A 10,104-nucleotide genomic window follows, 5' to 3' on the forward strand; every position below is an offset into this window, starting at 1 on the left:
GGGCAGAACCTCACTGCAGCATCAAAGCAGCCGAGGAAGGCGCACGATGCAAATGAGCTGCACCTCAGAGCTGGTGCCTAACCACAGCTGTGCCTCTGCCTGGGCTGTGGGGATGAGCTGATGGGTCTCCTGCTGCAGCTTCCTGCTCACCTGGAAGGTGCTCGAGGCACTGGGGCAGGTGTGGAGCTGGAAGCTCCATCCTGAGGTGCTGATGGAGACCGGCAGAGGAGCAGGCAGAGCGCAGCTTTGTTGGTTGAGGACACACATCTGCTCTCACAAGCACTTGTGGCTCTTGCTTTTGCTGCTACTGAAAGGGAACACATGACAAATAAAAGCAGGGGTCTGACAGCCTAAACACCAGATTGTCCTGGCCATGGAGGAGCGTCTTGGTGCTCCCAGCAGCCCTTCACTCACTGCCTGCTCTCATTCCTATTCCTGTAAGTGTATTTTGTTCTGATACTAAACTTGGAGCAAACTCAAAGACCATTAGTCATGGCTTCTGCTTTCTGGGGCTTTAATTATTTTTTAATGCTTTCTGAAAATGGTAACCACAGGGGAAAATGTGGTCCTTAGCCAGAGGCTGGGCTGAAGTGGCTGGAATGATTTTGACCACCAGTTTTTTATGAGAACAAGATTTCCAGTTCCTGCAGAAACATGTCCTTGGTCTCGTGCTCCCCTCTCTGCTGGGCTGATTCAGTGCTCTAGGTGTGTCCCACACCTGTGATCCCAGCACTCTCAGGCATGAGAATGCCCTGGGCACGGGTCTGTGCTCCCTGGCAGGTGTTACAGGTGAGAGGGAGGAGCTGGAGCTGCTTTTCAAACTGAAGCTGAGGAGGGAGGGAGGCACTAGGGGTTTCTTTCAAAGAGCAGAGGTGTGGGCCATGCCTGAGGCACACTTGCTCCCTGGGTAGGGTAACCTGTGCTGCTCCAGTGGAGCAGGTGCAGTTTGCCCCAGTTTGTTTGAAGTCTGGAGATGTCCAGAGGCTGCTCCTGCTGGCAGCCATGCAGGACAAGGCTGTGGGCAGTTTTGGGAGGTTCACAGGGAGCTGGGGAACTGGGGGGCTGCAGCTGCTCTCCTGTGGCACAGGAGGGGGTTCCAAAAGCCCCCTTTAGCTGCAGTTCCCAGGTGGCAGGTGGAGCCTGGCCCTCTGGAGCAGCTCTGCTCCCTGAGCCAGGGAACAGCCTGTCCTTGCTCGCAGCAGCAGGCCCAGAGCTTGTCTCAGCTGAGCAGTTCCACTCACCCAAAAACCCCAGGCAGCCTCACTTGGTATCACTGGCAAATGCAGAGCTGCCATCCCAGGGACTCCAGTCCATGCCAGGGGCCAGAGAAGTGGTGGGCACCCAGGACAGAGGGGGAGCAGCCACCCCACCACCGTCACTGAACAGCTGTGGAGGAAGCTCTGGGCTGCAGACCTGAGCAGAACCAAGAAGCAGCAGTCTGGATGCTGATGCCACATCACATCTCCTCCCAGGCCCTGTGGCTGCCAGGGCATGGCCAATTCCTCCTCTCCAGGGTGAGCAGCTCGCCGAGTGGGCACTGTGGGGCCATCACCGAGGGTGCAAACGAAGCCGTGGGACCAGCCCATGGTGTGCTGCTGCAGGAGGCTCCTGTCCCTGCTTGGGTCTTCTGGAAATCCCCTGGCACCCTCGTGGTGGCTGTGTGAGCCTGGCAGAGGCTGAGGTGGGGGGAAAAGGGAGACCAGGGACGGCTGTGGCTGCCACCACATCTCGCTCTGTCGGGGAAATTCCTTCGGCAGTTTAACGATATCTCTGCATCATCCTTATCTATGGTTGTCTGCTCACTTCAGGAGAGAGTTTTCTATTTAAGGGACATCAGCTAAAGTCTGATTCCTTCCCAGGATCACCTGGCAGAAGCCCATCACCCTTCAAGCACGAAGGCTGATGTGTGTCCTTGGCACGTCCCAGTGCCCCAGTTAGGAGCTTGCCTGGGGAGGGGTCCTGGCATCTCACGTGGCACGAGAATGCTGCTTTCCCCTTGCTGGGCTGGAACACAGTCCATGGAGTAACAGAGAGGATTTAGTGGTGTCTGGGTAAGTAAGATCTGTGTGTGTCTCCTCCTGCAGTGTCTGCCACAGAATTCCAGAGTCATTTGGTTGGAGAAGACCTCTGAGACCAGCGAGTCCAAACCGTGCCCCAGCCCATGGCACTGAGCGCCGTGTCCAGGCTGCAAACTCCTCCAGGGGTGGTGACTCCAGCACCTCCCAGGGCAGCCCATTCTGGTGTTCAGCCACCCTTTCTGTGCAGAAATTCCTCCCAGTGTCCAACCCCAACCTCCCCTGGCACAGCTTAGGGCTGTGTCCTCTTGTCCTGTCACAAGTGACCTGGGAGAAGAGGCCAAACCCCACCTGGCTCCAATTTCCTTTCAGGCAGCTGTGGAGAGTGATAAGGTCACCCTGAGCCTCCTCCAGGGCAAAACCCACTGGTCCCTGGGAACACCTCTGGAGGCCAGCTGTGTGCAGCCCTGTTCACCATCACTCTCTGGGCCTGGCCACCCAGCCAGCTCTTAACCCAGCCAAGAGTGCTCCTGTCCAAGGCGTGGGCTGCAGCTTTTCCAGGGAATGCTCTGGGAGATGGTGCCAAAGGCTTTGCTGACAGGCTTGTCCTTCCCCACATCCTTCTTGTGGGTGGGCCTCACACTGGACAACCTCCAGTCATTTGGGACCTTCCCAGTTTTCCAGGATTGATCATAAATGAGGGAGAGCTCCCTCGTGACTGCAGGATGAAACCATCCAGTCCTGCTGAGCGCTCAGATTCATCTCGGTGGGCCATGGAACCACAAGGGTACAGGAGATTCACCCCCGTGGGCCCTGCTGAGGCTCCCCCCTGCCAGGTGCTCTCCCAGCCCCTGGGCAGCCACAAGTGGTGGGAAATGCTCCTCCAAAACCTGAGGAAATGCAAATATCTGCATGGAAAATTCCCCCTGGCCCACTCCCACAGCCCATCTCTGGTTCTGTGCAGCCCCCAGAACTTTGCTGCACATGTGTGGGGAGAGCTGGAAGTGACAGTGGGGATGCCTGGGGGGAAAAGGGCTGAAAAAGGGAAAGTGCAGCCAGCTAAAAGCTTCTCTGAGGGCTCTGCACCCACGAGTAGGGTCCACAGCAAGCCTCATATGGGAGATGCACGACAGAGCAGTTGCCCTCCCACCACTGCCTCGCTGTGAGCTCATTTCCTGCAGTTTATCTCCTCTTGGGCAGCTTGTGTGCAAACCATTCAGCTTGGAGAAGACCTTTAAGATCAGAAAGTCCAGACTTCAGCTTGGCCCTGCCTCAGAGAAATTAATTTTGCAGGAACACACAGGAAACCTGAGAAACACAGAATTATTTCTCCAGGAGTCAGCACCGGCTGGGCCACGCGACCTGATGCTGAATGGTGGCCCAAAGAGAAGATGAAATACTGCTCCCACGTTAAATCTCACATTAAAGTGAATAAATCATGCTGGCAGTGACCTGGCTCCCCACACAGGCAGCCCTAACCCTGACACCTTGACTTTCCAGCTGTCAGTAGCCTGAAATCCACTTCATTAACTTCATTCCCTCCACTCCTCCCACACGACCTTGAGTGAAGCAAATCACGCTTCATTCACCAGTCACCAGAAGCTGAGGGAAGCTGATGAAATGGTCCCAAGATTTCCCAGCTTGTGCTGATTTTGAGCCAGGGGAGGGCACAGGCAGCCAGCCCAGCAAAGCCACCCAGCCCTGCTGAGCTTTCGCAACCACAGGTGATGCCGTGGGGTGCTCAGTGCTCATTCCATTTGTCTAAGCTGATTATTTCCTGGATTACCTGGCACACAGCAGACTGCCAAGAGACTTTTTGTACCCAGGAGGCATCAGCTTGAGAAGAGGTCTAAAAGAAAACCATAAAAATCTGGATGTGTGGGGAGGAGAGGGGAGAGCAGGTTTGTGGTGACACTCAGGGCTCACTCCAGGGCTTCCCCTGCCACTCTGTTTTTCTGGGGGCATCGCTGCCTTGTGGCTCCAGGGAAATCCCTCCCTGCTCCCTGCACAGCAAAGCTGCTTGTTGGGGAAATCAGCTTGCTACTCTTCAGCTCTCATGAAAGCCAGCAAGCACAGAGACAGAGGGCAAGGGCTGCTCAAAAATAAGATGTGCCCAAGCAATTTGTGATCTGAGACAGCAGGTGCCCACAATGTCAGAGAGCTGCAGCTCAGATGCTCTCAGCTCTCTGATCCTCCAAGGCAGCTCTGGCTGGGCATGGACAATTCCCTCAGCTGTCTGACTCCTTTCTGAGGCTTCAGAGCAGGGCTGGGGTTCCACACAGGCTTTGAAGGCCACCTCAGGGTGAGGACAGCACTGGGACAAGGCTCCTCTCAAGGAGCTGGTGTCCAGCACAGAGAAACCCTCTGCCCCAGAAGACTGTCAGCATCTGACAGGTGAGGTTTTGCTTTTTCATCTTTCAAGATTTCAAAAGCCTCAAGGATGCTAGCACTGGGTTGCTTTGACTTTGGGAAAATCACAGCCTTAAGGAGCACGTTTTTACCCCAGATTTGACTACATGCATCCTGTGTTACTGAAAACCTACAAAGAACTCTTCATGGGGAGAAGAAAGGACACAAACCCACAAGTCCCAGCATCAAAACCCCCTGCCCAGCTTGAGGGACACTGTGCTGAGACAGCAGGGACCAGTTGGCACCCCCTGGCCCTGGGTGTCTGCCTTAGAACCCTGCAATGGTTTGGTTTGGGACCTTAAAGCCCATTCAGTTCCAACCCCACTAGACCAGGTTTCTCCAAGCCTAGGAAGGGGCATTTACATCTCCTCTGAGAAACCTTTAGCAGTGCCTCTCCACCCTCACAGAAAAAAAAATTAAATTCCTAATATCTAGCCCAAATAGAAGCCATTCCTCCCTTATCCTTACAAAAGTTTCCCTCAATCTTTCTCGTTTCAGGCTTGTTCCAGGTCTCCTTTGCAGGCTGAGCCATGCCAGTTCCCCCAGCCTTAGGGAACAGCAGATGAAGGGGCTCCCAGGCTCTGTGTCTACACCTCTGCCAACGCTATCAGTGTTCACTCTGCTCAGGAGTGGGATTTTGTACATGCAGCCAGAGTTAGCCAGAGTCTGGCAGAGCTCCTGGCCTGCCTCTGCCTCTCTGGCAGCCCCACAACCCCCTGGCTTTCATTTCAGCTCAAGGACAGCCAGCTATCTCCATTTCAGGGGCTGGAATTTTCCCTCCACCCCTGCTCTCCCCAGCCCAGGGTGTCTCTGCTGGGGCTGGTTTTGCACTGGGATGTGGCTCTTGGGCAGGGGTGGCTGTGCTGCCCATTGTGATGGGCTCCTGGGAGGCAGCACACTCCACCTAAAAATTCCCAGCTGACTTGAGCAGGTTCAGTTTTTCCACCCCATCTCCTGCCCAAGTCATTGCAGTGTTGATGGTGTTGCAGGGTGCACTGCTCCTGGCACTATGCACTCTGCCACATTACCAGCTGAAATTCTCCGGGACTTTTTCTTTTTTTTCTTTTTTTCTTTTGCTTTGTTCAGCCACTCAATACCAGAACACTTTTTCCAGAAAAAAACCCCCCACCAACCCAAAACTGATTTTTTTGCAGTTAAGCCTAAACCTAAGCCTAAACCCATATCTAATGCTAGAAAGCAAAGGGACCACAAGGAAGCTCTTCAGACACTCCTGCTGGCATGATGTGATTTTCAAAGTCTCTCCATTCCAGATAGGGCTGAGGATATCACAACCTTGACACAAGTGTGTGTGCCACGGGAAGCCACAGGGGCTTCATTTTCCAGCCCTAACCAACACCTCTGCCCAGGTCTGTGTGGATTTTGTAGATGGCAAGTGTGCAACTACCAGTGAGTCATAACCACAAATGTTTCTATCCATTAGCAAAATCAGCCTGCCAGGATTAACGTGACCACAGAAAAATCAGCGGAGGGAGCAGAAAATACACCGGGAGAATCTTTTACCCGAAAGATGGGCAAAGCACGGCCCAAACCATTTGAGGTTTGATGGCAGGTCACAGCTGGGTCTCCTACCACAACCCACACCATCTCAGCTTGGGGACAGTGCCCTGCCTTCCCCTCTGTCCCAGAGCTCCCGGCAGGACTGGCACAGCTTTCAGTGCCAAGGGCATGTGCAAGAGCCAGCCCGAGCGCGGGCACATTTCCCACCACCTCCTCAGAGCAGGCCTGGAGAAGGTCACAGATGAGAGCCTGTGGCATTCAGAGCTGAGAAAGCCCCGCTGCCTCCCTGCCCTGTCACTTGGTGACCTAGTTGAGTCATGGCAGGCAGAGACATCCTGCACTGTGCTGGCACCGCCGCTCTGGGGACAGCAAGGGGCTCCTCCAGAGCCGGGGAGCAGGCCAAGAGGGCACCCCGAGGCAGGGCAGCCTCCTCCAAGAGCTTTCTGTGGTTCAGCTCCCTCCCAGCTGATGTACAGGAGAGATGGCACAAGCTGAGGGTGAGGAAAGGATCCAGGTTCTGGGGGAGCCTCTGCAGGGCCCGGCTCAAACACCCCCGGCGCGTTCGGATTCGCCTTCGCCGCTCGCCGGTCTTGCTCGAGTTTCAAAGAAAACACATCCACGTGTTGAGTCACTGCTTGGGCTTTTATCTGATCACTGTCACCCTGTGTGGGTCCCCGTGGGGCAGGACACATGTGTGACCTCCTCCCCAGGCTGCTTGGACGGGGGCAGTGGAAGGCAGGCGCTGCTGCCGCCGGCTGCGGCCCCCTCAGCACCCCCCACGCACTGAAAGCATTTCCTGGGAAAAAACACAGATCTCTTGTTGTTCTTGGCACCAAAAGTTGCTCAGAATTGCAAAAGAAAGGCTGAGACTTGTTGGTTTTATTTATTTTTTTTTCCCTTCTGTTTTTGACCTGAAATGTTGTGGGTTTTCTCTTTTTTTTTCAGGCTGAAGGCCTCTCCAGCTACCAAGGGAGAAGGGCTGGGGCTCTTTGTGCCCGGGGTTTTCTCTGAATCAGAGCCAGCACAGCAAGGCTCCACCTCATCTCCACCTCAATCTCCCTGTCTTAGGAGAAGAAACACTTTCCCTCTGATCTGGGCTCTCAGTTGTGTCTGTGCTGAAGACGCAGCTGAAAGAATTAATTTTTGTAAGGTTCTATGAAGCAAAGGCCCTGAAAAACCTTTTTGTAGGTTCTGAAAAAGCAAAGATGAGGAAGAGACAAATGATCAAGATGGAGATGTCATCAAATTCCTGGGTTATAAGTCACTGACTTTGCAGCCGTGAGTCTGTTGGAAGGACCTGTCTGAGGGAAAATGAAGGGCTCTGAGGATCTGTTTCATGTGTGAGCTCTGCCAGCCTGCTGGGGAGAGGACAGCGCCTGCCTCAGTGCATCGGCCTCGGTGAGGAGCTGGGAAACGTGATCAGCACGTGGAGCTGATTGCAGGATGCTGGGAAGAGCCTTTGAGACTGTCCAGGACTTGTCTGGGGAAAGGGATGAATCAGGGTGGAAGGAACCAGTGTGGGAAAACAGAGGGGAAGGGGGACAAAAGGGACTGCTCAGGCACCATGGCCCAAGCCTGGTGGTTACAGCACATCCCATCTGCTTCCCAAACTCCTCTTTAGCTGTTTCCCTGCTGTGCTGGATGTGCACAGACACGTGTGGAGCACGGGGCAAAGCCCCCTGTGTGCATTCTGAGAGAGCAGGGGGTGGGTGGGTGTGCTGCCTAGCAATCAGTGAGCCAGGCCAGCTGGAAACCAGCATGAACACCTCAGGAATCATGAGGAGAGAGTGCAGAGAGTGTGCACTAGCAGCTGAAGGAATTTAGATTTTGTGTATATATGTTCTGGCCTTTCATCCTGATAAGCCAGGGAGGAGAAGAGGATGAGGCCAGTGGTGCTGCTTGGGTGAGGATTGTGCATTTTCTGCCTGCTCTGCCAGTGGCACATTGGTGTGAGCTCCTGCCTGCTGCAGAGAAGTGTCCCCTGCCGTGTCCATCTCATGCTCATCCCAGGGGATACAAGCAGGCAAGGAGCCCCAGCAGTGCCCCTGGAGCCCAGATATGTCTGTGTGCCAAGGGGAGAAACTCTGGGCTATTTTTCACCTAAGGACTGGTGAAAGTGGCAGATGGAGAAGAGAACATTCCTCCTCTGGGGAGGAATGGGCAAAAGCAAATTGATAGGAGTTATTCTGGTGTTGAGAAATACAACTGTGCTGCTGGTTAATGTGGTGCAGACACTGAAGTTTGAAGACTGAAGGTCTCAAGGACTGATCTGCCACAGGCACCCTTGGGTAAGGGGTCAAGGATCACCTGATTTTTGGAGATAAAAATTATAATAAAAGTTTAAACCTCCAGAAACCCAGTTGTGATGAGAACTTTTCAATCATTCATTAAAGCTGCACCTAGATAATTCAGTGTTCTGCAAGTAAAAGGATTAAAAAGAGAAAACTGAACTCTTTTTTTTCCTGTGTGCTGTGTTAGAACAGAGATTGGCACCTGGTGCCAGCAGCCTTCCCCCTGCAGGGTCTGGAGAAGGGAACAGTGATGCTGCTGGCAAAATCTCCATCAGGACTTGTGTGAGACCAAGGAGAATGTTGGGAGAGTTTACAGTGGTTTCAAATGGACATTTCCCAATATTGAAACAGTTACAGTGGAATTATTACACAGAATGGAAGTGCTGTACTTGCTGGGTTTTAAGTGCTGGAGTTTTTTAATTGCTGAAGAAGTGGTCAGGGCTAAAGGATTAGTGACCATGATCTGACTGTATGAGCAAAAGGAGGGCAGCCCTAGCCAGTAATACAGCTACTAGATATTGCAAAAGAGCTAATAGAAGTTAGGGGAAATTATGAGCCAAATTGACCAGGTGGAAAGAACAATAGCAAAATGACTGTGAATGGAAAGTAAAAGAACTCAACATGAATTTGAGAGACAGCAAAGGAAACAATTTAGGCAGAAGTTTAACCTGGCAGCTGTTAGAAATGAGATAGCAATGTTGAGAAAACAGAAAAGAGTTCATGGTGCTCATGAAGGTGAAGCATTGCTCTAATCAGTGTGGTTTTACTGACTCCAGATCCTGATTCAGTCTCTGAAGTTCCACAGGGATGGATTAACCTTTGCTGATGAAGCTGATGGTGACAGGCAGGGAAAGTGCCTTTGCATTCATCCTGACCAGCAAAAGATGCTAAAATATCATCCCAATAAAACACTGCCAAAGGGGTGAAGTGTCTTAAGCAGGAAATGGCACTGCACGTGGATCTTCCTTGCTGGGCTTGGCTGGGGCAGGAATAACCTCTAACCCTTCTCCACCTCTGGAATGCCACAGCTGGAAGTAAATTCAGGGCCATCAGCACCGATAAAGAAGCACAAGTCACCCCAAAGGAGAGGCTGGGATTTGCAGACAGAGCTGTTGCAGTCTCCAGCCTGTCTCTGTCCCAGGAAAGCCACCAGCTCTTAACTCCCTTTCTTCCTGCTGCAGTCTCTGCCCACCACCCCATTGCTCATGCTTCAGCTAATTAAGGGAATTAATAAGGCTAATAAAAGGAAGTGCTTCTGCCTGCAAATCTTTCCCCAAAATCTGCTTGCAGTTCCTCTCAAGTTTAAAGGAAGTGACCAGGTTAGAAACACACAGGAAGACTGGAGAGCTTCAATAAAAGCTCATTTTCAGGAGGGATGACTTTGGGCCCAGCAGGAGTGATTAGGTGAAGCAGTCAGGTCAATGATGATGGCAGGAATAGATAGGAAGAGAAACCACTTCCTCAGCCCAGAGCTGTATCTGGGCCATCAGAACCTTCACGTCCCTCTCGGGGGTTTCTACACCACAGAAATGAGTGGGAAAGGAGCTGGGCTACCCCTGCAAGAACTCCATCTCTCAATGTCACTCAGTTCTTTCTTTTCTTGTAAACTATTTATTCTCTGGACCAGAAAAATGTCAAAAGCTGTGTTTGGTTTTTCTCTCCTGAGATAAAGTACGATGGTGAGTTAGGGTGGGATTTGAGGCTGAAGCAGCTGTAAGGAGAAGGGAGGAGGATGTGTTTGACTGAGCTCACCTTGACCTTTCAGAGGTGCCACAGTGGATGCTCATGATGCCTGAAGTTTTAATTTTCATATTTTCCAGATTCTGTACTGGTATATATATATATATATATATATATATTTATATATATAT

At 52.3% G+C, this 10,104-nt stretch overlaps 1 protein-coding gene across 1 annotated transcript in view; it reads left to right on the forward strand.

The window, feature by feature from the left end:
* Nucleotides 1-6: 6 nt before the first annotated feature.
* Nucleotides 7-10,104, forward strand: part of TNFSF4 (TNF superfamily member 4) — a 23,689-nt gene continuing 13,591 nt past the window's right edge. The window contains exons 1-2 of the mRNA XM_033516555.1: nt 7-2,051; nt 6,888-7,340. The gene's annotated coding sequence lies outside the window, so the exon portion shown is untranslated. The remainder of the gene's footprint in view (nt 2,052-6,887; nt 7,341-10,104) is intronic.

The sequence above is a fragment of the Parus major genome, chromosome 8 (genome assembly GCF_001522545.3).
Source record: "Parus major isolate Abel chromosome 8, Parus_major1.1, whole genome shotgun sequence".
NCBI lineage: Eukaryota > Metazoa > Chordata > Aves > Passeriformes > Paridae > Parus > Parus major.